The sequence below is a fragment of the Pseudopodoces humilis genome, chromosome 6, assembly GCF_049639895.1.
Source record: "Pseudopodoces humilis isolate 2021_Gansu_Grassland_sample_001 chromosome 6, ASM4963989v1, whole genome shotgun sequence".
NCBI classification, from domain to species: Eukaryota; Metazoa; Chordata; class Aves; order Passeriformes; family Paridae; genus Pseudopodoces; species Pseudopodoces humilis.
In genome coordinates this window covers 68,970,102-68,997,669 of record NC_142205.1, presented here as the reverse complement: position 1 = coordinate 68,997,669, position 27,568 = coordinate 68,970,102, and the positions used below count along the sequence as shown (strand labels likewise).

Here is a 27,568-nt window from a genome sequence, read left to right as displayed (position 1 = left end):
TCAAAACAAAGCTATGAAAATAGTTTGCCTCTGAATTTAAAGAACTTCAATTAACTCTATGATGTCTGCTTTTGGTTCAGCAATCATCAATCTGAATTTGAATATGCATAGGGTAATGAAAGGTAACTGAAGCTTAAAAATAATGTCTATTGACTTGTGCATAGCCTATACTGAAGCACATTAAAAAGCAGCGTTTTGCTTGAAATCTGCGCGGTATTAACTTCATTCAGTCTTATACTCACTAGGTAATTAAATACATGAAGAAATAGATTTTTTTTTTTTATTAAGAATGCATTATTAATTAGGAAGGCATGGCTTTAGCAGAGTCTGCTGATACCAACATTACTCAGCTAAGTTCAAAGTATTAACACAAGAACTTGATGACAGAAGCAATGTTCGTCAGAGCCTCAACAATAAAGTTGCAGTTCCAAGTTTTTCAGATGTCCTACACTTGCTAAGGCATCTCCAGAAAGAGGAGTCAACTGAAAATAGCACAGGAAATTTGAAACCCATTTCTCTCTTTTTTTTTTTTTTCTGAACTTTCTTGTGGGCAACAGAAAACTCCTAATATGTGGAATGAAATGTAGTTTTTATGCCAGAGTCATGTGTCATCCCCTCAGTTCCAACCTGATCCAATGCTCACTTGAATCTTGGAAAGGGTCAAATCAGCAATATGAAATTTCAATTGTATTCATGAAAGGAGCTCTTTTCTCTCCATTCCCCTCCCTCCCCCAAATACATCAACACCAAGTGAGAAAGGCTCGATTGGAAAGATAATTATTACAGAATTGAACTTGGACATAGCTAGTTTGCTACAAGTTCCAGCAGACAGAGAAACGAGAGCAGAATCAGAGGTTATCAAACTCAATATAAATTCCAGCTCATGCTTTCCCCAAAAGCCTCATTTAATTTATCCAGGACTAAAAAAGAAAAGAGAAATGAAAAAAAATCACATAAAAGCATTTCACATAGTATATAGTGAAATACTATCATTTCCACCTGAAATATTCATCATCATTATGTTTTTCCATGGTAAATTACAAAGTCTCCTGCACCCATCTTCCCAATATCTCATTCTAAGTGCTTGCTAGTTTAATCCCTTAGGAAGCAAAAGTAGCCCCAAGTGTCTCTGGATCAACAGAAACTAAACAACACAGCTTGACAAAGTATATTACATTGTCAATCAACTCAATAAAGATTTTCCACTCCAGAGATAGCTATCACCAGCTTATGAATTTTGCTAGGGCAGGTTTAGTGAAGAAAAACGAGGTCTTTATTACCAAATCAGTTAGGAGTTGTTCTACCGTACTGCCAGTAGGATGGGACTATGAACACCATATTCTTCACAGCCTCATCCACAAAGAATTCCACCTTCAAATTAAGGCTGCTTTGGAGTTGGACCAAACAAATGAAAACTCACTCATCAAACACAGTGATGGCAGCATGGTCAGTCTTTGCAATACAAAACTGGCAACTAACAGCAGATTCCTGATCACATCTCCAAGGCTGAGTGTACAGAACTGGAGTGGTGGCCAGGACCTCGCTGACTGCCAAACCTCCAGCCATCATCCCTTCCTCTCACAGTGACAGGGGAGAAAATAACAACAGCAGAAACTAGCTTTTTAGCTGAAGCTAAAACCACGAAGGTCATTGATGAAACAGACTGTAGTGGTTTAGAAACTAGCACGCAGACTTAGCTTAAAACAAATCTTATTGATCAGCAATTACAATGAAAACTTAATTCTATTATTCTGCATTATTATTAGACAGTCAGAGACAGCCAACCTGACCTCAAGCATGCTGAAGCATCGGGGCCAGGCAGTGCACATCTTCCCAGGAGCTGATTTACCCATCGCTCTCAAGTGAATTGACCTGCACAGAGCCCCACGGTAGAACTGCTAGGCTGCAAAATAAAAAAATAGCTCTGGTTAAGAGTCAAACCCCAGGACATAGACCATATGAAAGGAAGAATAAAACCTGCAGCATTTGGTTGACCTTCAATGCCCTGAGAAGATGACAAATTCCCCAAGATGAATAAGTTCCCAAAATACAAAGCAAAGGACTGACTTTTATGGATCAAATGTTAAATAGGCCTGCGAAATTGGAGTTGTTAGGTTGCACATGAAAGAAGGGGGAAAAAAACACACCCCAACCCTCAAATGCAATTTTAGATCCCTCTTGGAAAATTTGCTTTAAAAAGAGAGAGGAATGGATACAATCTTCCCCTCACCTGGAGATTTTAATGAATTCAAGCCATTTCAAATCTGGCAAGAAAGCCCTACCACAGTCCCCGTCAAACAACATTTTCTTTCATTTTTGCTTCTCAGTACTACTTCAGAGCAGCCTAAATAACAGCAAAGAAGGAAATTCAAGTTGCAATTCAAACACTAAGCTCTGGAATGCCACATTGCCTTCAAACAACTGCATGAAACACTAACTTCATGCTTAAGGCTCTCCAATACATAGAAGCCATTTATTTGCATAGCCTTTGGCTGCTGAAGCTGGAACTTGCATTTCTATGAGCAGATGGGCCTGATTCTCACCTTCCCCTGATACACATGAGCAGTGTGGGCCCTGACTTTCTGGGCAGCTCACACTTACTTGATTCAAACTCTTGACTTTGCTCTCTGGAACACTGCCCTTCCTGAATCCAGCCCAAGGTACGAAGCAGCCACACACCTTCTGAAGTTTCCGTTCTGGAGATCTGCCTCTCCCCATCAGGATGCCTGGCAAAAACAATTAGGATCCGATGCTGCCCGTGTCTGCTGCAAGGAGGAGCTCTCTGGCTTTTTTACTCCTGTCTTTAGAACATTCTCTTTCTAAGGTCATGACAGCTGTGGACAAATACAGAGCAACACCTTGAAGCCTTAACAAACAGAAGCAACAGCAAACAGAAGCTGCTGCATTTCCTGTGGCCATTTGAGGGTGAAATTGCAAGTGTGAAAATATTGCAGTTCTGTCATTCAGGAAGAAGCACACGTTCCAAAGGAAATCCATTCAAAGCAGATTATACAGCATAGATTTGTTATCCATTTGAAGTTCTTACTGGAAGCCAAAGAAAGATTTCTTTGGTAGCCTCACAGGTTTATCTTCACCATTTATAATGGAACAGGTACTCTGCTTTAAATTGAAGTGTTTTTTTTCCCCCAACAGTCTCATCTACCTCCTCACCAAGCTGATACAGAATAGAGGAGCACAGATCGTGTGAGGAACAGATTTGGAATTACATAAATGGACTTACCATGTGGCTAGAACTGATATTTCCAGCTCTGTGGGCTAAGAGCATCCATCCAATGTCCTGCCAGTCCAGCACTTCCTTATGGTATTTGCAGCCACTGCTTCCACAGAAGTTAGAACAATGCACTTCTCCTTGGATGTCATCTGGCTGCTGCAAGTGCAACAATGGAGCCACCAAGTTCCAGTTGCAAGGTCAGGATTACAAATTTAAAACCTTACTGTTACAAAAGCTAAAGGCTCTCCAATCCTGCTGGAAACAAGAGCTTTTAAGAAACCTAACTCTTCCAACTTCAGCTTGCTTCCAACTTGACGGTATTAGCTTTTTTAGATAATAAAGGATTGTCTGTAGATTACTGTGGATTAAAATTATAACTGCAGACCTGAGTATTAGTCTCAAGTTTGATGGTATGAGGAAGTTGATGGTCCTTCTTATCCATCCCTGTAATCACCATCATGCACTGTCTCGACTATCTCCAAGAGGTATTTTCTTTTTCAACGTGGATAAACTATTTTATGAAGTTTGGAACAGGGAGAATGGCTGCCTTCCATACAAATCAAACAGGTTCCATTTTCAAGTGATTACAATTGTATCAAAGTCTTCAGACCCAAATAGGTGTAGCCTCTGTGAAATACAGAAGCCCTTATGAAAGGCTCACTCAGAAGGTGTGAATAGAATAAATAAGAAATTCATCATAAAAAAATGAAGAAGGAAAAAGCCTTCATTCCCTAACACTGCAGAATTCCAGCCGAGTAAAATCTCACTCACTTTACAATGAAAGGAAAATATTTGAGTGGTGGTGGCAGGGACAAGGCAAGGATATACGGTGCCAGGGAGGATTCTGCACTTAGAGATGCTGAGTATCCAGCCAAGAGACAGAAATTCATAGCAGAGCAAGCTTCTAGAAACTGAAAATACGCTTGGCTCAGGTAGGTTTCAGGCCACAACTTTGATTCTCCAGAGGCAAAAGTAAAGAACTAGTCAGTCCTTTTTCCTCCCCAACTCATTCCTAGGTCTGCTCCTCCACAGTTGTTATAAGAGAAAAAGAGTCACATACAGAAGAAGGACGTAGGAGCTTTTCCCCCTGTTGCAATTAATGTGAAAAAGGTGAAAGAAAAATACCTGCTATACATCTCGTGTTTATCTGCCATTTTAAACCACATTCTGAGTTCATCTGTTCTCAGAGGTACTTACTTTCTAAAGTTTACTTTCATTTTTTGGGTCCAAAAAGTATTACTACAAGTAAACTTCCTCCTGAACAGTCTGCCAGAGAAGAACAAACAGCAGTGTTCGCTATCTGCCACCAAATTTTACATCCTGGCTGACGCTGCCCGCCACGGCCTGTCACGCCTGGGCTAGCTCTGCTCACTGGCCGCTGGCAGCGCCAGGAGTGGGGAACGGTCTGGGAGCTGTTTTCCCCAGGCCGAACCTTCAGAGCCTTTCTACCACACAAGGCTCTGCGGATCTTGGCGTCGTGGGCTTCAGCAAAGAGATGGAGGAGACCCAGAGTCCGAGCAGCTTTCCAGGAAAAGGATTTATTGAGGGAAAGGAGCGGTGACAGGACAAGGGCTGGAAAGGCACACAGGAACCCAGAGGACTCTGAGCCCCGAGCACTTCTGTGCAACACAATTTAAAGGAAGGAGGGTACAAACTCAGGAACCAATGAAAACACAGCTTGGGAGGAGTCAAAGGAGGGGTTTACAACATCTGGGACCAATGGAAGGAATACATGGGAGGGATGGCAGCTGTAACACCAATGGGGCTTCGAGTAAGGGATGAATGGCAGGGAACATGCTGGAACAGAGGGCTGGGTTTACATTGACTGACAGGGACTAGGGGCAGGCTAAAAGTGATAGGCAAGGAAGGTTCAGGAAAAAGGGGAGGGGTTTACAAAACTGACAAGTGGGTAAAACCATTACAAAACCATAGGGGGACAACAGGAACAAACCATTAAATTTAACAATAAAATAAACTGGCTGCAACACCTGTCCTATAATCTTATTTCCATAAGCTCAAAGTCATTGGGGAAGGCTGAGAAGGGTCTACATTTGGGCATCCTAGCAGGATTCTGTGCTGGAAAATATCTCTACCTAGTGTTCTTGGGTTAGTGGATCCAAATGACTTTACACCACTGAGGGTCTGCACTCATTTGTACTAAATGAATGTAAGGACACTTCCATTAGAAACACAAATTTACAAATGCATTGCCCCACAGCCTTGTATGAGTAGCTTTACTTTAGGGCCATTATCAGATGATAGGGCTGAAGATAATTTATGGTATCTGTGTTACGAACACACCCCTACAGCCTTGGAATACAGTTTCTAGCAATAAAATATTTGGCATGCCATGTGCAATGGTGGCCAAAAAGAAAATTAATGTCATCAAAGTTAAGGGACCCTACCAGCATTTTAAGAGAAGCCTTATTAAGATGAAATTCTCTATTTCAGCTCATTGTGAAGTTGTTTGATGTTTCAGTGTCACATCTAATACTCCTGGATCAATGACACGAGACACTGTACACAGGTTTCAGTGAGTGCAAAGATGTGTTTCTATGCATCAGTTTTCTGCTGGAGTTACCATTATGAGAAACTCTGCTGTTAACCTGTCTTTGGATTTATGCATCTTTTCTCTGCTTTTGATCAAATCTAGGATAATTTTTATAAGATTAAATAGAGAGAGAGGCTGGAAGAATAGCTCATCTGAATGCAAACGAGCTCCTTCTCCCCCCTACACATCTCTCAAGGCTTATCTTTTTATTACTCTCACAGAAAGCAGGACAGTCTGCTTAGAGCCAGGGGCTAAATCAGAAATGACTTGACAATCCACTGATAACATGGCATTTTCAGAATATATTCTCTACTCTAAGCTCCAGTGACTAAAGGGTGAATCATAAAATTGTACAAGTTGATCAGCTTAGGATCTGTTTTTTACATGAAGACTTATGAAAATTGAAGTGTACTTTATCACCTGAAATCAACTTTTATCTTGAACATCTACAACACACTACAGTCATAGGCCAGAAATACAACTGCCAGGGAATAGTAATGAAAAAGAACTTTTACTTACTAGATTTGGGGTTTTTTGGCTTGCTTTAATAATTTGAGCTCTGCCACGGTGCCAGTGATGCAGCATTAATAGCTGGGTTTCCCAAGAGTCCTATCATGTTTATTTAGGTTCCCAGAGGAAATGGAAGTGAAGAGCTAAATCAATATCACACATCATAAAGCTGGGGATGCACAGATGTATGCAAACACACTCAAGCCTTCCAAAGCACCAGCTTTCTACCCCACCTCCAAACCCTAAAGGAGCACCCAGACCAGGCACCAGAAGGAGCTGATGGTTGCAGCTCTTGTCTCTTTGAAGCCTACACCAAGTAGTTAATAATTCCACCTCAAATCCATTCTGCATCTACTGTTCACCTCCGCAGTTTTGCTGCTACGTAACAGCACCCAGCAATAATTTCACTACAAGTGTACTGATGTTACAATTAACTTCAAAACAATACATGGGCCTGCTTCTTTTCAAAGCCTGTTCAATTTTTAATTTCAAACAGTAAAATAACCACTCTTCACATGGATCATCACTGTAAAGCCTTGTCTACGTTCTCAGCTTTTCTTATTTAACTTACAGGATAATGAAACGTATTGAAATGGGATTTCAAGGCAGGTGGTAGACAAGGTATGGGAAGGTATGTGTTGTTTGAGAATCCTCAATATCAGCAGACAATTTGCTGAAGCGGAATCATTTTTTTCCCAACCAAAATAACCACTTAGTGTTTTTATCCTCCCTGGTGCTTCCAGCAAGAGCACTATTAGCTTTGTAAATACAGAGTTACTGCCTATTTGAATATATACATTTACCAAACTATTTCATTATTAGGACACTGTGCTGAAGCAGTATTTTATTTTTAAAAATGCTTCAACAAAATACTTGCTTTATGAAGGAAAAGTGTTTCAAATCACAATTTTGCCCTCCTTTATCCTTATTAAACAGCATTGATTTCCTAGTCTATGGGTAAATGGTTAAACTGAATGTGGCACAGGTTTGTTGTTGCTGCTGAATACATCTTCTGCTATATTGCCAATTATCAGAGGAAAATTTAAAATCAAAAGATACTGTTAGGAAAAATAACAAACATTATTTCTTCTTGACCCTTGAGTGCTAAGGTTACTTTTTCATCTCTTCTTTTGTACCTCACTCTCAGAACAGAGCAAGCCTGGTCTTGTTATAGCTAATCCAACTCCAAGTGCCATTTTTTTCCAACTCATTCTCACAACTTAGACCTCTTTCAGTTGTGACTTTTTTATCATTTGTAGGTTTTGTTTGTTTGTTTCCCTTCAGCCACAGGTAACAAATTCTAGGTCATGTGAAATATAAACCAGATAGATGCAGTACATCAGCTATGGGGGTTTTGGGTTTCTTTTCCTTTTCTGGATAGTTACCATAGGTAACAACAATTTCCCTACTTCTCCCACACAAAAACCAGCACAAGCTTCCCAAAATGCAGTTTTTGAAAAGGCATGCATGTAGGACCATAATTACATGTAGACCAGTGGAATTGCTTCACCAAAGGGGAAAATTAAAGGAGACCAACTAACCAATAGGTTAGCAAAAGGGGAGCGTTAATGGATCGATAGATCAATTTAAGTGCCAAGTGTCCAGAGAAGCTTTCAAAGGTGATAACTGATTTTAGTACCACTGTAGGGACAGATTTTAATTGTGCACTATAGCTGTGCTGTTTCAGCCATTATATGACTGAATTATTACTATTTCTGTAACAACTTGGATGTAAAACTTGACTCTGGGCTGAATTGCGTCACCTAAGGGAATTCAGGAGGAAATCATTTCACATGTTCAATGAAATTAAATGTATTTTGCATTCCTGATGTCACCATTTGCCAACCTTGAACAAATTCCGTGCCAAGCTTGTTATACAAAGCCCATGCACTGGCATAACCTATGCTGGTATCTTCCAGACAAGGAGAGAACCAGAAGGAAGCCTCAGTGTGCCCTAAGAGGTTTAAATCCATGTGTTCATTAAGAGAGCAGGGAACAAACAAATCAAGGAAATAAATAGGAAGAGAGCCAGGTAGGCTGACATAACCACTTTTGCATAACTCAGGTTATGCCTCCCCAAATCCATATGCAGATACAGTAATTCTAACCTCTCCCTGCCCCTCCCAAGTAAATTAGCAGGTCTAAACTTCAGAGCAAATAAAACAGAAATCTCCAAAGGCTTCATGGCTTCATCTGTTATTATACCTTGTAATTATACCTTGATACACCAAGTTCCTCAATCAATATTTACTCCTCCTCTTTCTGTTTTAAAATTAGAAAGCAAGCACCATATCCATAACGCAATGTTTCTGAAACCTGAGAGCTAAGACTCTCCTCCCAGTTAAAATGCAGCAAGCGGATTGGTTTTAACACTCAGTGGCATTCTTTTTATGGACTCTTATTCCTTCATAGACCACACAGTTATAAATAACCCATGCATAGAGCAATTAGGCATTTTTCTTGTTTTATGAGTTTCAGACTCTATGCCTGTGCAAGTGTCATAAAATATTCTAAACCACTACAATGCAACAGAACACATCTAAATCCTTACATTAAGAGTAATTGAATAATTTTGATATTTAATTGCTCTTCTTCTGTCATATGATTACAGTCCTTTGAGCAAATCACACAATTACTGAGTGCAGACCAAAGAATGACTGTTCCCCAAAGTCATTTTAGACAAGGGCATCTTTAGCACCTCTAAAGGATTAAATGTGATGATCAAGTAGGACACTGACAAATTTGAGGGCCTGAAATACTCACACAAACGAATCAGAACTGAAACAACAGAAAGTGACTTCCACACTTTTTATGGTAGAGAAGCAATAGTTTGGATTTATTTTCCAGGACTGATCTCATGTGCTTATAGGATCCTGTGAATGACAAGAGAGTTGGGTGAGTGAAACCGGAGAGAAAACTCCGCTTCAGTGGCCTCACACCAGGACTCACATGGTTCTTCTATTCTGTGCAGAACTTAGAATAAAACTGAGGCAGAGGGGAAGCCACAGAAGAGATGCACACTTGTCTTTGCCTTTATTATTTCAAGCTACAATTTCTACTGTGCTTTCTCTGCTCTTGCAGAAATGCTTTTTATAACTTTTATACTTTAAACATACAGTAGGCTACATGGAATTATACAAGATAAATATCTGTAGAGATGCTTTAGGAGACTTTGCAGCAACAACTGACATCTTTGCCCTCCTCTATGCAGAAAAGATTCAATACAGCCTGGGGAATCATACTGATAGACAGAAATGGAGTGAGAAAAATCTTTCTTAATAATTTTCCAAAATAAATTTAGGCTGTGAAAGACTGGGAAGAATATTAATCTGTTTGATTCATACACGCTCTCTTTTAAGACAAATTAATTATGCAGCAGAAGCATTTAGCATAAAAATACAAGCTTTGAAAAGTGAGTGCTAAGTGTAGTACAGGGAAATGAAACTGATAGAAGGAGATGGAAAGAGACTAATTAGAAAATGTCTCCAAGAGCATAACCACTTGACAAAAAGTACATAAGATAAAGCACTGTGGGCTTTAGCAGATTATTAATGGTTTGCAAGATTTAGTAGCCAATCACCTTTGGAGATCAGTTTTTTTCCCACCCAATTTAGTCTCAACTACAAAAATGCAAAATAGCAAAGGCAACTGTTGGTTATAATGAGGTCACAAGCTAATTGTGTTCTTACTTCAAATTTTTGAGTAACAGCCCTAGGAATATAATGCCTTAAAATAAACCCTAGTTCAACAAGCCAAAACTCTAAACTGGAAAACTGTGACCACATTCTTATCTTCCTTGCTTTTTCATAAAAGGTGAGCCAAAAATCTTTGCTCTTCAGTGGGTCTCAATCCCATTGAAGGTATTAATGCTCTGGGAGGAATTCCCTTTAGTAGGTCTAAGCAGATTCCATTACTGCAATGATTTTTTTCCCCAAGGAAAAATAGAATAGCTCATGTTTCACTCCAGCAGTCACTCATTTAGTCACATGGCTGAGGAATATTACTTCTCTGTGTGCAAGGTTCTGAAACCAGACCCATAAGAAGAGCGACTTGAGACCTCACTACCAATTTTGAGTGGAATTTGTGTAATAGCGAAGCCTTCAGAAATCATGCAGCAATTTTAAGCAAAACTAGAAGATTTAAATTCATTAGTTTCTCCATTGAAAGGAAACAGTACTTTGGATATTTGGGGGCAGATTAAAAAGATGACTTCTGCATCCTCTGACCCCATATTTTGCCTATTAATCAATTTTAATAAGCAGGAGAATGTTACTGACATTACACATTAGAACAGGGAGTCAAGTAGAAGTGGATGTAAATTACTGACCTGGTGAATAAATCTGCAGTGCTCTGCCACTCCTGTGAGACAGCTCTTCTGATTTACCCGAGAGCTTTACATTCCAGAAAATTAATACAACTGGTTTTTTCTCACATTTTCAAGCCCACTGGCTTATTGTTGATCACGACACAGCATTATTTGTTAATAATCACACTCTGGGCTCACCATATTACAATTGTAATTACAATTACAATTAGAATTACAATCACCTAGCAAGAATCCCATATGCAGTTGGATACAATACACAGATGCATTTCTGTTAATTACTCAGAAGGAAATAAAAAAGTAGGACTAGAGTTTCATGAACACTTGTGTTTCACTTACTAAAACATAGGCAGGGTGCCAGTGGGAATATCAAAAGCAGGCATGTTTCTGAAATTACAGCCCTACCTCTGTGAGAACTCTGAAGTGCATGGGTTTTATTTTTCTATGCAAGCATTAACCATGCACAAAAACCCATTTTGAAAGAACATTCATAGCAAGAGATTCCATCTAATAGTAATGTAATGTTCATATGAAGAAATGCTTGAAGCATTTAGGCACTTCATGAAAGAACTGAGTGAAGCACACAGCGTCAGTCAAGTAATTTTTCCAAGTGACTCAAAGGTTGTAGCTCTTTCATAAAATGACTGGTGTCAGAATATGACCAACATAAATATCATTTCTCCTGCTTGTTTCAAAAATCTGCAGTAGCACAGCAGAGAATCAGACCCGCACTGTGCCACGTCATGACCTTGAGAACAGAAACCAAATCCTGGCACAGGAACTATTGGTGTTTTGTTAGCCATAGACAGTGTTCACAATAATTTAAAGCACAAATGGCTGCCAGGAAGAAGAATGGAAGGCAAGGATGATAAAAACGGGGCTGTTTCCCATGAGAAGTCCAAGAGCTGTCTATTACTCCAACAGCAACCTCAAGCTGATCAAGTTCTACAAGCACTGTTTTGTCTGGAGGATGGAATGAATTCATGTCCAACAATGCAAAACTCCCTGAGGAGTTCTTAATAAAACAACGAGGGTTTTGGGCAAAAATAAATAACAGAATATACTACTTTTTAAGCTAAATATTGGAACAAGGACTTATTTTCAGAGTGCTTTTCAAATATTCAAGATTTGTTTTGAAAACAGAAAAAAAAACCCTTACTGATTTGCATGTGGTATTTACAATAAACTGATTAAGTGGCAGCAACATTATGTACACATTTGCAACTGTTGCCATTAAAAAAAAGAAATGATGAAATTTAGTTTCAAGCCTTCTCTGAAGTTATTTTTGTAGGGTGAGTTAGATCCTTAGGGCATGCAATAGTGGTGGGAGGGAGAGGGGAAGTTGCAATGTCCGTGGATGATTAGGATTCTTTTTAAAAATGTCGCCATCTGCGTTAATAAAATGTACATACTTTCATTTTGCTTAGAAACCCTGAAAATGGCATTCGTGTGGGCATATTTCATGGCTGGGGCTCTCTAAGTTATCAAATAGTTTGCAAAATACTGATCCTCAGCACCCTTCATCAGAGGAGCCAAACATGCATTAGCTCTACAAACTAATTGGTGTTGGGCATCTTGCTTAAAAATTCCACAGCAACACTTTCTGTGTGAGGTCCGCCTGGGAAAAAGTTTGCAGAATCATATCCCTTGCTTTTCACAATTCAATAAAAGTCCTGCAGAGAATCAGGTATGAATGATCTTATATTAATTATCACATTCAGCTTTACCTTTGAGACCTGTCACACTGGAATTTAAAATTCATCTCTAAGTATGTGATAGGGAAAAAAAAAAGTTATGCATTACCTTATGGATGTTTCCCACTGAAACACGTCCTTGTTCCTTAACTATTTAAATTGACTTCACTTGGGTTCTGCTTTTATTCTTGGATTTACTATGTTTTAATGGTTACAGGGCTATTAAACGGTGAAATAGCTGTGATCTCAATTTTCCTTTTTTGATCTCATCCATGGAGATAACAAAAGTCGGGTCAGTTCTACTAAAAGAACGTTGACCCTGCAGAGATGCTGAATCCAGGCTCTCCCGCTCCATCTTCTGGTACAAAGGTACCTAAGAAAGCAGTACTCCCGTAGGTAATTTTACCAGCCATAATGTCTTTAATATCATACAGGATTCCAGCAAAAATGAGATTATTCATAATGTATGACGTGATCTGAGCTGGTACTTACTTCATTGAAAGACAATAATTTGCTCTCCTCATTTCTCACATATTTTCCCCATTTCTTCTAATCCCCAAGATATAATGTAATTAGTCTCAAAGATGCTTCAATCCACAGGGACTAGATAAAAATAATTTTGGAATTATATTCAAGATTGAAACAGACTCAAAATAAATCTTAAAATCTTCTGGGATTCACTTACTACAGATGTCATGTAACATGCACAGAGTTTGAACAAATCATTCCAATCTGCACCGGAATAACAGAACCAACCCAAAACCAAATCCTTCACCCCTTAGAATTTAAAATTTCACCGAATTTCTATGGGTTTAGCTACATAACTCACGTTACAATGAACACTAAGAACAAAACTCTAGAAACCTTATTCTTGTATATATAAATGCTGAATGATCTCAACTATTCCAGTGCTAAAACAACTCAGTTTGAAGCAAAATTAAAACTAAAACACAGGAAAAAGCAAATCACGTTGTTAAATCTGGTTCAAACCCACCTTGTTCAAGCAGTGTGTTACTTATGGTCTCTTTAAAATTAGGGAGTGCTTTAAGCTGCTGCTGTTCACACTAATACTTGCTTGAAGAAGTTGAGCTCAAAAAAGCCAAAGGAGATTGCTCTCAATGCACAAACAGCTCCACTGTGCGTGGCTTTCTGACACAAAAGCTAAGGAAATATTAATCCCCAGGTTTTTCAGGATCAGTAAAATTTGAGTCCTTAAAAATTGCAGTCTTGGAGGTTAACTTAGGAATTTAGATTTCTGTTAGTCATTTTAATTATTTATGATGTTTAGAAGCACTTGTAACAGGCACCAGTATCACAATACTCCACTACTGCTGCAGCTCTTTTTCTGATATTTATAATTATTCAAAATAGGCACCAGAATCACAATATTCCAGTATTGCTGCTACTGCCAATTTAATTTTAGCAAAGTCAAAGCACTGAACTGTGTTGAACTACACTACTTGGTTCAGAGTTTTCCAAGATGTACAGGAAGAGACATCTGAAGGATAGTTCACCCCATAGTTTCAACTCTTATGTGCCTGCCCAAATGATTGTCACGTGAGCTACAGGAATGGCTGCTAGACTGAAAGAGGAAATGCAAGTGGCTCTCTTACCTGCCTCAGAAAAATTCTTTGTGCTTTGAGGTTTTTGAGTGAAGAACGTCATTGAAGATCACAAAGAGCAGTGATTTCTAGATTAGTCCAGGTAGGTGTCTACATATTCATTTTTCTGTAATGGAGAATACAGAGTTCTGTAATTCTAAAACTGTATTTCAAGGGGGAAAGGGAGAGCAGAGTTGGCAATATTTTCCATTTGAATAAAGCTTCCATTATTATTTCAAATTACAAAAAAATGATCATTTTTTAGTTATGGCTTCTTACTGTGTTACAATGGAAAAAGCTAGCACAGTAAACCATTTGCAATCAAAAAAATGTCACAGGGGAAACTTAGGGAGAGTAACAACAAAAGCACATTAAACAATGGGTGAATGCTTCAATGGAACTTAAAGGAAGACAGCTTTTAAAAATTTTCTTCTAACATTTACTGTACAGTCACACCAAATGTGAAGCTTTGAAGTTCTAGGAAGTTTTGTTGCTCCCTGCCTTCTTCTAGTTTACCGCACAGTGCATTATTTACATAAAACAGAATTTCTTCTGTGGGAAAGGCTTGCATGGTACTTCAAAGCCTGAATAAATCAGGGACTTCAGCTTGAACGAATAAAAAAATCATCCAAAAAATTCCTTTCAATATCTGCCTTATATTACCTTATCATTCTACCTGTCTAGCTGAGTTATTCAGGTATCCACACCAGAAATGCCAGACAATGTCTCTCTACGATGATGTGATGTTACTTCAAATGAAAAAAAACAATAAATAAAAAAATCACAGATTAATTTCCCATACAAATGATGACTCACTACTCCCAAATCCTTCCTATAGCAGGATGCTCACTTCAGTCTGGAAGTCTTCACGTTGCAGCCTGCAGGAATCAGCTTTTTTCCTATCAAGGGCTGGAAAGCCTTACAGGAACTGGTTTTGGTTGAAGAACTTCTCCAAGGTGCTTACCTGTGGGACTTATCCAGGTAAGGGATGTTAGCTCCCTCTTCTTTGAGGTTCAGTGTCCAACCACTCGTACTGCAGTAAGAAGAACAGAAGAAACATCTGCCTATAGCAAGGACTGCACTGGTGGGCAAAGTCCAAATTCCATCCTTCAGGGAAAAAGAAACAAAGACTGAGGAATTCATGTCTGTTCAAAATTTCATCCTTGACTACTGAAAGCATTGGAAGCACACGTGTATGTTTAAAACTGGAATTGTCCTAATTTAAGAACAAAAAAAATTTGTTTCCATCACCATTTTTCTTGGTCCAATCCTGAACTGGAGATCCAAACAGCTGAGAAAGCATGGAATAGTCTGCTGGACAACATTAAAATGAGCAACTCCTGTATCTTCCTAAGATAAGAACACAAATCACAAAGAAAGGCACTCTGAGAAAAAATTTCTTAGAGGAAGACCTCAATTATTTTCCAGCGAGGCAGGTAATATGCATTTGGCTATTTGTTAAAAAAAAGGAAAAAAAACCAAACTGTTTTTCTACAAGATTTTACTCATATATTAACTATCACATATTTTGCAAAACAAGAACGACCACAGCAAAGTAAAATCCCAAATATTTCCTATATTTAAACAGTGATTGTATTTCTGAAATGGGAATCCAGAGCCTCACCAGATTAATATCACCATTTGACCAGGGAATTTGCCATATCTGCTTCTTCTGGTTTCGTTCAGTTGGAGCTTCTGTTTCTACAGTGGTGGCTCTTGAACATTTCAGGATTTAAAGTAGTCCCTGAAGAGATAGCTGACAAAACTGTGATGTTACTTTTAAGATGCTTTCTAATTATTTCTACCCTCACCCAGAACCTGCAAACATCTGATCTCCTTCACTATGCTCCAAGCTCATTAAAACTGGAACGCTAAATAAGAATATTCAAAATATTTTGTTTTGCATTGCTAAAGGCACCACTACAGGTACTTGACTCATCCTTCAGACTGTAAATAAATAAATGAAGCCTAGGACAGGTCAAATCAAGACACTATGTTTTCTATGTTTTGTTGGGGTTTTTTTTAGAAGACTTAGTAGATTTGAAACGGCTCTTTTATTAAGGAATAGTTCCTAAGGGACTTGACTTACAGAAATTACTTTAGACTTGGCAGTGCATCTAATTGATTGCAGTTCCTTTTTTTCAAATATAACCCAACATTTTCACTACCAGGTGTGGTGGTTGGAAATGTTGGGACTGTAGAACACTGCAAGGCTAAATTCTCCTCCAGCCTCCATTATTTTTATGCAGCTCAGCACTTTCTCATCCTTACTGAGATCTGCTGCAAATTTAAAATACCCGAACAGGGCTGAGAGAGTATTGCAACAGTGTTTATCTAGTGTATCATTAGAGTTCTTGTTACCGTAATTCCACAGTTCTGAGCAACAATTCTCATTTTATGGGATGGTAACTGAGCTCTATGATAGAAGAATGAATTGATTTGCAGGGGAAATACATTAAAATCTGGTTGGAAAAGCAAATGATTCAGGATCTTCACTCTGATTGCCTTTTACAGCTACCACTCTAGGACCACTAAAAGAGTTTACTTTAGCTCGCGTCAATGAAGCTACAGTTCAGTGTTTGTCCAAAAAATGTTCACATTCTAAAATGAAGGTGAGGTTACTGTGGTTTCATGAGTTATAAAGGCAGAATTAAAGATTACTGCAGATTCTTAGATCAGGACCACTTCCCAGCTCAAGAACTATTTCGTGGGAAGAGCCAAGGCCAAAGGCAGCATTCAAGCAAGTGTTGCTGATAAAGTGAGTTATGGGTTCTACCTGAAAATGTTAGCAAGGGTGATCCAGTCAGATCTCATGTCTGCCTGTGGTTCAGCACTGCAGCTGGTAACACCCAGAGCACCAGATCCAATCACTCCTGAGGAGCAGGTTTGTTGAAGCAAGCACTGTTGTTTCAGGACCAGTGAAAGACAGGACAGAGACAAAACTGATAGTACTCCCTCAGCGCAAACAGAACTTGCCCAGCGACAAATTTGCTCCTCTCTGGCACTTCTTTTAACATCCCTGTTTTCAAATTCCTATTTTTAGCAGCTTCTCATAAAAGGCATTCTTACTCAAAGAAGTGAATGTTAGAAGTGTTCATTTGAATGAAGCAAACAATTAAGCAACATCTTCTCTCAAGCGATTTTGTAAAAGTTATGGTTTAGTTTTCTTCCTAATTGCTTGGAAAAATCGGATTTGCGCAGGAAATGGGAAGGGTTGGCTAAAAGGAGTCAGCTGATGGGAACCAGCCAGTAACTCCTGCTGCTGCTGACCTGCTGCAACTCCCAGGTAAGAGGACAAGTGCTTCATTTGTAATCAAGTCTATATAAAACACAAAAGAGGCAGAAGGACAAACCTGGTTCATAAAGGCAGCAGTCTGTGACCAAAAGCAGCAGAGTCAGCAGCCAGTGTTTCACTCCTGATGAGAGCCCACTTGCAAAAGTTCCACTTGAGCACCTGCTGGAGAGCAGAGGCTGTTCTTCATTGATGTGTCAAACCATAAGAGCCATACTTCTGTTGCTATTCAAAGAACAGGGATAAACTCCGGGGTTTGTTGGGTTTTAAATAGTTTCCAATTTCAGGCCTAATAGAAGGCAAAATGGAAAATATCACATGTAATGGGACTTAAAAATAGAAATATGGAAGAACACAATGTTATCCTCATGTTACCTATTACTTTTTTCAGCTGAGCAAAGTCTTCACAGTCTTCTTTTTCCCCCAATGAAAATAATAATAATAAAAAAATCTGTCTTGTAACCTGAAAGAAAAGACATAAAACCAAACCAAACCTGATTCTTGTAAACAGAAAATGCTGCTTAAAAATTCAGTTTGGGGAGCATAAATATTTAATTGCCTTGAGCATGTCTTAGAAGTTCAGATTTACTCAAAATAGTGTCAAGAGCAAACCAAACTGCAAAACAATCTCTTCTAGTAGGAAATACCTTGTGAGAATGAAGTGTTTTCTTATAATCTTTCACTGTTTCACTTGATGTCTGAATCTTGTAACTCCAACTCCTATAACAGCATCAGTGGGGGAGAGAGACAATGAACACTCCTTCTGTTATTTGACTGACTGCAAGGTTTTGACATGTACAATATGAATAAAAATAATTTATTCTCTCAGGGTTTCGTTAGAACAACAAGCTGGTAGCTTTAGATATGTTTAAGAAACAAAAAGAAACATTTGAAGTAGTAGGACAAAACCTTCATAAAAAAGGTATATATCAGATATACATATTTATATTTATATTTATATATATATATCTCAAATTTCCCAAAGCCTTGCTCTAAGTATTAGACAAAACTGGCCATAAAATTCAGATTTTTTAGGTTATTTATTGACTGTAAAGTGAATCCTGATTGATAATAAATATCACTGGGGAACATTAATTATTAAATATACATTGTCCAATCTTTAATAAATCAACTTTAGTAAGAACAATTTTAAATCTAAAATTAAAAACAATTTCTAGGACACTTATTTTAAGGAATTGCACTAATAAATAGTAAGACCTTATATACAGTTAAATGACTAGCAGCCAACTCACATAATCATAGTAAGAAGAATATATATGTACTGCAATTTTAAGTGTTATGACTTCAAGAATTTGTAGTAATATCCAAGCATTACTTGCTAAATAACACAAAATTTGTCTGATTAAGTCTTTGTTTAAGAAAATACGCAATGGGAATAACTAAGAGCTGAAATTAATGGTAAGTGCTAGCTTGTAAAGACAAATTTACTTCTGACAAGTAGGAAAACATGCAATATATTCCTATAGTTAGCACATGTTCATAGTACAGACATTACTTTTAATAAATTTCAGGTTAAAATTGACAAATGTGACATGTTTTGCTATATGGAATTTTTTTCAAGTGGCTATTGTTCCGTCTGACAACACAGACTAGAAAATGTCCTGCCTCTCAGAAGTATTATTCTGTTTCTACTTTTTACTTTATTTTTTTCACTTTTAGAAAAACACAGAAATTTTTTTTTTAGTTTTAGAAAAATAGAGGACAAAAACAAGGCTTCTGTTGCATTTCTGGTTTTGTGGCTCAAAGTCATTGTTGCTATTATCATTATTATTAATAATTATTTCTTTTAAATTACCTCCATTTAATTTGGATGAATTCTTGAAACAAACAAACCAACTCACATCTTTCAAAACCCTCATTTTAAAATGTGATATTCCAAATCATCCAGCTCTATGCAGCTCCTCAGGGCTCACTTCCATGTATATTTTCTGAGTTCAGAAGAAATCTGCGAACTGTTTTACCTGGGTTGAATTAGACATATAGATTTTGAGGGGTGACTATGGCTCTCATATCATATTCTCAGCGATGATAATTTGATTTTTTTCTCTGCACAGGTTATTTTCATTCTAGCAGCAGCCAACCAGTTGGAAATGGTGAATCACTTTGTGCTGCTCCCCAGGCACAGCTAATCATGGTAATCTAATCTGCTCAAATGAACCCTCTTGCTGCAGTTCCACAGACAATTAACCCTTGTATTGCCGTGGGTTGTGCAAATCAAATCTCACCCATCACCGTCATCTGCACATTGCTCCAGTAGCCATAATTGCTAACAACAGCTCTTCTTTTCCATGGCTACTCCTGAGGTTTGAATCGTGTCTGGGTACAATTCTGAGCAAAACAGACACCCCCAAATCCATCCATCATCTCAACACGCCCCAATGTCATTTCCAGGTCAGCTCCATAGGTGTGCCAGGGAAGCAGCCCCGTTTGCTGATTTCCCAGGACAGGCTGGGATGTGAGGATGTTTTCCTAGGGCAGCCTAACGTGGCTGAGGACAAAATCCTCTCCCCACAGCTACTTCAGCAGTGTCTTTGACATTGCTTGTGCTTCATGGCCTATTAGGTGGCACTTCAGAGAACAGATTAGAACTGACCACCAGACAGACTGTTCAACTTCTTGACAATTAGTTTGACTTCCCCAGGACTTAGATGGGTAAAAAATCACTGCCCTTTGTCCATGACTCATGTCTTTGTCCAAAACAGTATGAAATAAGACCAAAGAACATTTCCTCCAGGTCAAAATTCGTACCATTATCTGTGTGTCTCTCAAATCCCTGGTTTGGAGAAGGATCTAAATTGTATTTGTTTACATAAATACCTGAGCTGAAAAACAATAGGTAATAAAATCTCCTTGAATAGCCAATGTTTTGTCCTCTGATGAGTTTTCCTGACACTGGACCAAGCTTGCAGAGTCATGAGAGAAAGAATTTCCCAGAACAGAGACAACAGAGGGTAGAACAAGACACCAAAGAAAGGAAGGCTCTGGGAAAAGGTATAAAAAACCAAATTTTATGATATATAGTGAAATGAATATTGACCATCCTTGGTAGTCAAGAGACATCCTGATGAGCTGAATAACACATGGCCATAGAGAATCCAAGCCAAGGGATGGGATGTGGGAATCTCCTTGACTATCTGTGTGATCCTCAGGTATTGATTTATCACACAAGTAGATAGAAAGCTGGCAGTAGCTAAACAGAGTTTGAGATTTTATGACAGATACATGAACCCAGAGACACATTCTAGACTGTGGACTGCTTACAAATAGCTCACAAAAAGGAACTCTAAAATTAGCTTCCACAAATTCTATGGCAAAAATCCTTTAACTCATGGCCTTCTGTACGTTATACAGAAATTATTTCTTTCCAACTAGTCATATTTAAAAACTGAGTTTCTTTCATGTTAAAAAGGATATTTTGCAGGGTAAAATCTGCTGCTTAAATTAGCATGGCTCGTGGAATCAGGTTTTTTTAACCGTGCTTAAAGCCTATCAGACCTCATTTACAGATAACATCATATAACCACGGACTACACGCATTTAAATTCTTGAAGGGTACTTTTGTAACTTTCTTGCACTACACTGCATTGACAACATTTTCATTCAGTACAAGACACAGAGTTACAAAATTGATATAGAGCAAGCCCTGCATTCAGCAGCAACAGGGAATTTTGGAAGCAGCGGCTGTTAGAAGCACATGGAGGAGCCCCCTTGCGTTACAGCTTACTACTCTAAGGCATATCTAGAAATGGATGGAAAAAAATACAAATTACATTTCAACAGCCATTTCCTGGGTTGCACTTTCATAGGCCAATGCAATGATTAGCTCTGCCACGCTTTGAGCAACTTCAAAGTCATCATTAGTTGACAGTAAATAACCAAAATACTGCTTAAAAGACAAAATAGTTATCAACATATTCCAAATGTTTTTACTCTAAGAGATTATTTGAAGATCACAGGATAATGGCTGAGTCCCTTGATGATTTTTCCATCTGACACTGCATCCCCACGCTTTGTGGTCTGACACATAACTCGGCTTCATGCTGCATTATCAACACTTTTGGGGCAGCAGAGATATTAAACCAGTCTGAACACACTGATGTGCAGGTTTCTGCCTCACTGTCCATTCAGTCATCCCTTTAAATTAGAAGCATTCACCATTCTGCCATACACAGGGAGGAGTTTATGTTGCCTTGTTGAGTGGTTTAAGAAACCTGTCTCTGCAGGCAACAACGGTCTGCAAACACAGAGATAGAGAAAAGCTCAGATATTTGAGAAAATCAGAAAGTTTGGTTGTCTCACTGCATTTAGCCTGAGACAGAAATAATAAGTCAAAATTCTCTTGCAATTACCAAGCTAAAAGGAAGAAGTAATGCAAGAAGAAATCGAAGCAACGCAACAGCATTTTAACCTATTCTATCCAAACGTTATCACTTTTCCATCACATTATTCTGTGTTAAACTTGAATATTAAGCTGACCTTTTGGACACCAAAAGGATAAAAATGCATTAAAACTTCTTGTCTTTCAATCACAAAGACACATCCAGTTCCTTGTCTTTCATCAGGGACAAATCCTTAAGCCTTAGGTTGAATTTTTTCCTGCCAAACTCTAACAACACACTTTTGCCTTCAATCCTCTCTTATTTGTTCTCCCCAAAGGCCCAAGAGCTGGGATCAAATGAAGCTTTTCTAATGCTCTTTGCTGCACGGCTCATGACTTAGAAAGGATAACAGTGGAGCTTATATGACATTAACCTCAACTCGAATTTACACGGAAGGAATTACATCCCAACAGCAGGGTTTGGTTTTCTAAATCTGATCTAGCAGAGCAAGTGCTACAGTTACTGTCTTCTGTCATCAAGCTCAAAGCACAACAATCACAAGTATCTGGAGCAATCCAAGAGTCTGGGGAAAAAAAAGCACAAAAATATGCAGCAGTACCAACACAGAGCAACTGAGCAACTCTCAGGAAGACATTTAAGAGCCCTCAGATTGCAATTAGACTCCCCCAAATGCTCCAAGAAACCTGTGTATGGAAAGTGTTCTGCATACTGCACGTAAAGATCAATCTTCATTTGTGGGGAGGCCTGTTTGTAATATTTGAGTCCCAAATAAGCTACAATTGTGGGATAAGGTGTTAATTCCTTTATGGCATTAAATTAAGAACTCCGTCTTTGTCTTGGAAATGTTCTCAACTAATTCCATTTTTAAATATGGAATGGTAAAACCATATCTGGGCTGGAGGGCACTAAAAATTCACAAGGATATGAACACATCTTAGATGCAGCTGTCCAGCACCACTGCAGCTGTATCCCAGGAATCCCCCTAACACAGCTCAGAGTTCTTCACCTTGTCTCTTTTACTGTGGGGATCACTTGAGTATTCCCAGTTCAGGACTCTGCTGTGAAAACCCACAGAAAATGAGTCACTGCTGCAGAGTTTGCAACCTGAAATTGAAGCCAAGAATTAATTAAGCATGAGAACACAGAACAAAATGATAAGACAGCTGTGGTCACAAGGCTGGGATGCAGTGTCAAATATATGCCAATTGAGCATTGGGGTGGCTTCTTTTGGACATAACACCAGTGAGGAGTTACAGGAAAAGATTTGAAGGAAGGCAATTAAATCAGTTTGCAGAGATTTAGAAAGCTAATGGTGAAAACAGCATTTTTTTTGCAGCAATGAAATGGATGATGAAGTATGGTATCACAGGTTTGGCATCAACCTTTTAATGACAATTGAAGTAAAGCTAAGCAACACAAGTACCCAGGAAGAGCGGACAAGACCCTTTCTGATACATGATACCACGAGGAGACAAATTTCAGAGAGCAAGGAGGGAAATGTGATTAACTCTGATCCCTAGCAGAAAACCAGAAAAAGCAATAGAGAGGAGGAGGCTATGTCCCCTGACAATGGCTGGGCAGAATAAGCAAGTAGAAAACTTGACCTATATTCTCCCCACAGAGGTAGGAAAGATTACATGAGGAATTCTTTCCTTGCGGAAAACTGGCCTTGTGTTTCTTTAGGAATAACTTTCCATTCATATTGGAATTGGTCAATTAACATGAAAAATGTAAAAGGAAAGGCTATAAAATCTGCCTCTGGGATCATTCATTTTTCATTTTTTTTTTTTTTTTTAATGGGTAAACAAAAGCAAAAAACAAACTCTGTCACAGCCCCTGCTTTGAGGTGTGGAGCTGCATTACAGCAGTTACCTCTCAGAGTCAGAAACACAAATATAAACACAGGATCCTGTACAGAAACAAAGCAAAATCTGATAAGACCCTGCAGGTCTTGGTTTTAATTCTGAAGCCATTGAGCATTTGCAGACACCAAGGTATTCCTCCCCACAACTAAGCTGACAACAAAAAACAGAGGCACTGATTAAAGTTGTGACTTCAGAATGTTCCTATGGGAGTTGGTCCTTTCAAGTCCCTTCAATTCCACTAAAATGTCTTGAGAATTAAAAAGCAACTCCAACTTTCATTATTTCTATGACTATTAATTGCAAAAGCATCATTACTGGTCTTTTGTCCAGACTCCACATCATTATAAGATGTTCAGCATAGCTATCTAATTGTGTCACGGTTCCTTATATCGTTAGAGATTGGATACTAGGAAAAAGCCCTTCACCAAAAGGGTTGTCTAAGCATCTTCCATTGCAGAAACTTTTAAGTGTAATCTCAAACATTTGTTAAAGCAGTCAAGTTCCTATGATGAGTTACACAATTTTATCCAGGTACAAAATAATTTGAAGTAAGATTTAGGGAAAACTCAACTATCTTAGCACCCAAGCTCACAAAGGTCATTGTATTTGTCAGTCTCAAGGAAACTCTCTGGTAGTGTCACAGTAACAAATTTGCTCTCTGAAACATGAGGAAAAAAAGTGTTAACAGTTCAGCAAGTTTTGTCCTTTCGATTTCTTGAACCTCATTAATTTCATTTTGGGTTAATGACAAGCTCCCTCATTTTTCAGTCTTTCAAAATGTACTTCAAAGGAAATCTAAATTTTCTGAATAATCAAAATAAAATAATATTAAATTACATTATTTTCTATTCTTTTTGTGAATCAATATTTAAAAAATACTGATGTAACCAGAGGTTTTATCACTCTACACTAGGAAAACTCATGTATATTTACCATTAAAAATTAATTGCAATAATCAATATCTAAGGACAATTGTTGTCCCTGTTACTGTAAAAGAAAAAGTCTAAGTTTTTTCTCTAAATAGAAGCTTAGTGGCTATTTTCCACTAAGTTTGATTCCAGTTTGATTTCCACTGACCAGAGATGCAGAATAAACCAGCGCAGCAGGATAAATAATTGTGGCTGTTTCTCCATAGACAGATAAAGACTCATGATCATTAACAGTAAACAATAACTGCCAACAATAAACATTTAATGATACTCATAAAAATAATAGGCCATTGTGAAGCTCAATAAATTTAAGACAATTTCGCATTAAATTGGTGGTTGTGCATTGAAGAAGACAGTAGTTCACTGAAGGACAGCAAGTGATAAAACAGACACTATTCTCCTGATTCTGGCTGTTTAAAAAGGCATTTTCTCAAACTGAGCATTCTGGTTTTTTCCTCCTGCACATTCTCCAGGGGATCACCTTGCCTTGCTCAAAAATTTAATGGGCGCTACACTGGCAGAAATCTTGTGCAAATAAAGCAAAACAAGTGCATTTTATAATTGACAATTTTGCAACCGGGCAAAACTACGACTAATGCTCTGTTCAGGGAGCAATTTTGTTCAGTTTTCACCAGTATGTGTGGCCCTCAATTCAAGAAATGACTTTTCTCCTTTCAATCCACAAAATACACGGAGCAGATGGGCGGAAGCCGATTGTTTTCCTCGGAACATGTTTGTACTAAACACGCATTAAACTGGCTCTGTGTACATCACAATCAGACCAAAGATTCAGATTCAGGACAGGACTTAATCATTTGTTAGCCCCAGTCATCTGAATGTCCCACAGTTAGCATAAAATTCACAGAAACACACGTTTTAAAGGAAAAACGGGAAGGGATGAACTTTTAACCTTCATAATTTTTAAGCCAAGAGATGCCAGACCAAGAAAATAATTAGGCACAACCAGCTCACAATACAGTCAGCCACTGGATTATACATAAATTGATTTAAGATTTCCAACTATGACAACCAGGGTTTTAAGGCTGTGGTTATTTATACCAACTGCTAAAAATGATCATTTAAAGAATGGTTTCAAAAAAGACATCTTCAACTAACTTGGCTTATTTTTCTGAAATCCACTGGATGAAACCAATTTTAAAATGCAAAATGCAATTTTCTCCCAGGTACAAAGCTGTGAAAATCTTTGGAGTTCTGTGGCCCGAATTAAATCCATAAATGAAATAAAAAATGAATAGAAACTTACATACAAGTGTAGAGAAAAAATGAAGTGCTGCTTAAACGGAAGCATTGACTTTAGTCATAACCAGGTTTTAGGTAAATGATAAGAACTAGAGAGGGAAAGTGAGGAAAAAATATTGCTTACCTTCAGTTTCAGTTAAGGTACACCTGAAATCAGAGTTAATTACCATATAAAAATAACTCTCCTCTTGCAAGTCTCAACTCAAATGAAGTGCTAGAAATTAAAGTACCTAAAGCCCCTGCAATTTTAACATATTTTCACTTGACTGCTGCTGTATTGCTCTTAACAGTAATCAGCATCTCTTAATCTTTGTGATCCTTATTTCTTTAAGCATCTGCTATCATGTTATCAAGGTTTTGAAGCACTTTACAGCCTTATTGATCATTACTTTGTACATCAGAAAGTCAGGTCCAATGGATATTAAAGTTTTAAGTGCACTCAGGAGAGAACTCTGGTAGTTGACATCCACATTTGTCCACAATAGGAGCAACCTGATCGGCCTCTTTGTTCTATTAAAAACAAACTTTGTTTTGACAAATTAGGCTACCTTGGAAGAAGAGCGTGACAATATGTAAGTGTACTGACACAAAAACCAGACTGTTATTCAGCTGAACTTAAGCAATGAAATCCCAAAAGTGATTTTTACAACCCAAAAGCAATATAAAAATAACTGCATTTAAAAAAAAAATAATTAAAAAAATCTTATTTTCTCTTCATCCAACACTCTTAAGATCCTTATGTTCCAGAAAAATCTGGTGTAAAGAACAGGAAAATTCAGATTGCAGAACTGAGGAGAAATCAGTTGATTGGCTTCCTTTTCTACGTGGACTCAGCAGGCTAATTTGTCAAGGACATTCTCAGGGTGGTAATATTGCTTGGCAGTAATATGGATCTGTAAAATTCCAGCAGAGCAAATAGCTGGAATAAGTGTCAAGAAAATTCAGCTATCTGCTCTACTAATAACCACAAGGATGTACACATCATGCTGAGAAAACCTCCAGAAGGAACAATGTCATTACCTTAAAATTTCAGGTTGGCTTGATGAGCTGTTTATTCCAATTAACACAGAAGGAAATTGCTGGGTAACTACCACCCTCATTTAGGAAGTCTGTCTAATGTTCACACTACGATGAGTTCTGAAACACACTTTTTTTGAGGATCACTACATTTAAAGCAACATTTAAATCACATATGGCAACTACAAATTTAATTTCCTCATCCTGTAATCATAGACAGAAATAAATTTCCGAGTGTTCACACATCCAACAGAAAAAGTAAAATACCTGAAACTGCCTCGGATCAGAACCTAAGTAAAATTTTTATTTTACAAAAGGCTGCCAGAATTCTGTTTCAATGTTCAAAGTCTAAATCCCTGGTCATTATGCAGTTAATGGAATGAGCAAAACTCTAAAAAATGGTGTCTTGCAAAAAGCATGAAATGGTCACTTCTGCCCTTTTCAATATTTGTTTTTCTAAGGATTGACAAAACTGGTGGTACATACTATGTACCATAACATCCTCTATGAATTAGCATTTATAACTACATAAATATAACTTTTATAAATGAGTACAAGTTTATGTGTACCAAGACAGACTTATTTCACAGGATATTGGATTAGAAAAGCTAATCCTCATTTCCAATGAATATAGTTGAACATTAATTCATTGATCTACTTTGTGTTAGTGGTTCTTTTCTCTATTTGAAATTTTAAAATTATTGCCAAGAATTTTCAAAATACTCCATAGGAAAAAGTTTCTTTATGCTATGAATAAATGTGTGCATGACTAAAGACTTCATTCCACATGCTTACAAAGCTGAGCCTTGACCAAATTAAGAGGGGGAAGGACACGTTCATTGCAATGGAAAGATATAAATAATGAAACCCTTAACACAAGAGAAAGGTTTACAGGAAAATTAAAAGTCCTTGCTGAGCCAAGACAGATGGAG

General features: G+C 38.0%; 2 long non-coding RNA genes across 11 annotated transcripts in view; both read right to left on the bottom strand.

Moving 5' to 3' along the window:
- Positions 1-526: 526 nt before the first annotated feature.
- LOC148184225 (uncharacterized) lies at positions 527-3,388 on the bottom strand. Its single transcript, XR_015772835.1, has 3 exons — positions 3,242-3,388; positions 2,602-2,726; positions 527-1,903 (listed from the first exon to the last, which is right to left on the bottom strand). It is a non-coding gene; the product is annotated as an uncharacterized LOC148184225 (long non-coding RNA).
- A 6,070-nt stretch (positions 3,389-9,458) lies between these two features.
- The window catches only part of LOC148184224 (uncharacterized), a 65,828-nt gene continuing 47,718 nt past the window's right edge, over positions 9,459-27,568 (bottom strand). For 3 of the 10 annotated variants that reach the window (XR_015772825.1, XR_015772827.1, XR_015772826.1), the window contains 9 exons: positions 17,852-17,924; positions 17,266-17,493; positions 15,537-15,668; positions 15,164-15,262; positions 14,877-14,945; positions 13,925-14,039; positions 13,306-13,472; positions 12,804-12,914; positions 9,459-12,684 (listed from right to left, as the gene is read on the bottom strand). This is a non-coding gene — a long non-coding RNA (uncharacterized LOC148184224). Of the gene's footprint in view, positions 12,685-12,803; positions 12,915-13,305; positions 13,473-13,924; positions 14,040-14,876; positions 15,020-15,163; positions 15,263-15,536; positions 15,669-17,265; positions 17,494-17,851; positions 17,925-27,568 lie in introns of all 10 variants that reach the window. The other 7 variants (XR_015772830.1, XR_015772832.1, XR_015772833.1 and 4 more) reach the window with 5 other exon arrangements.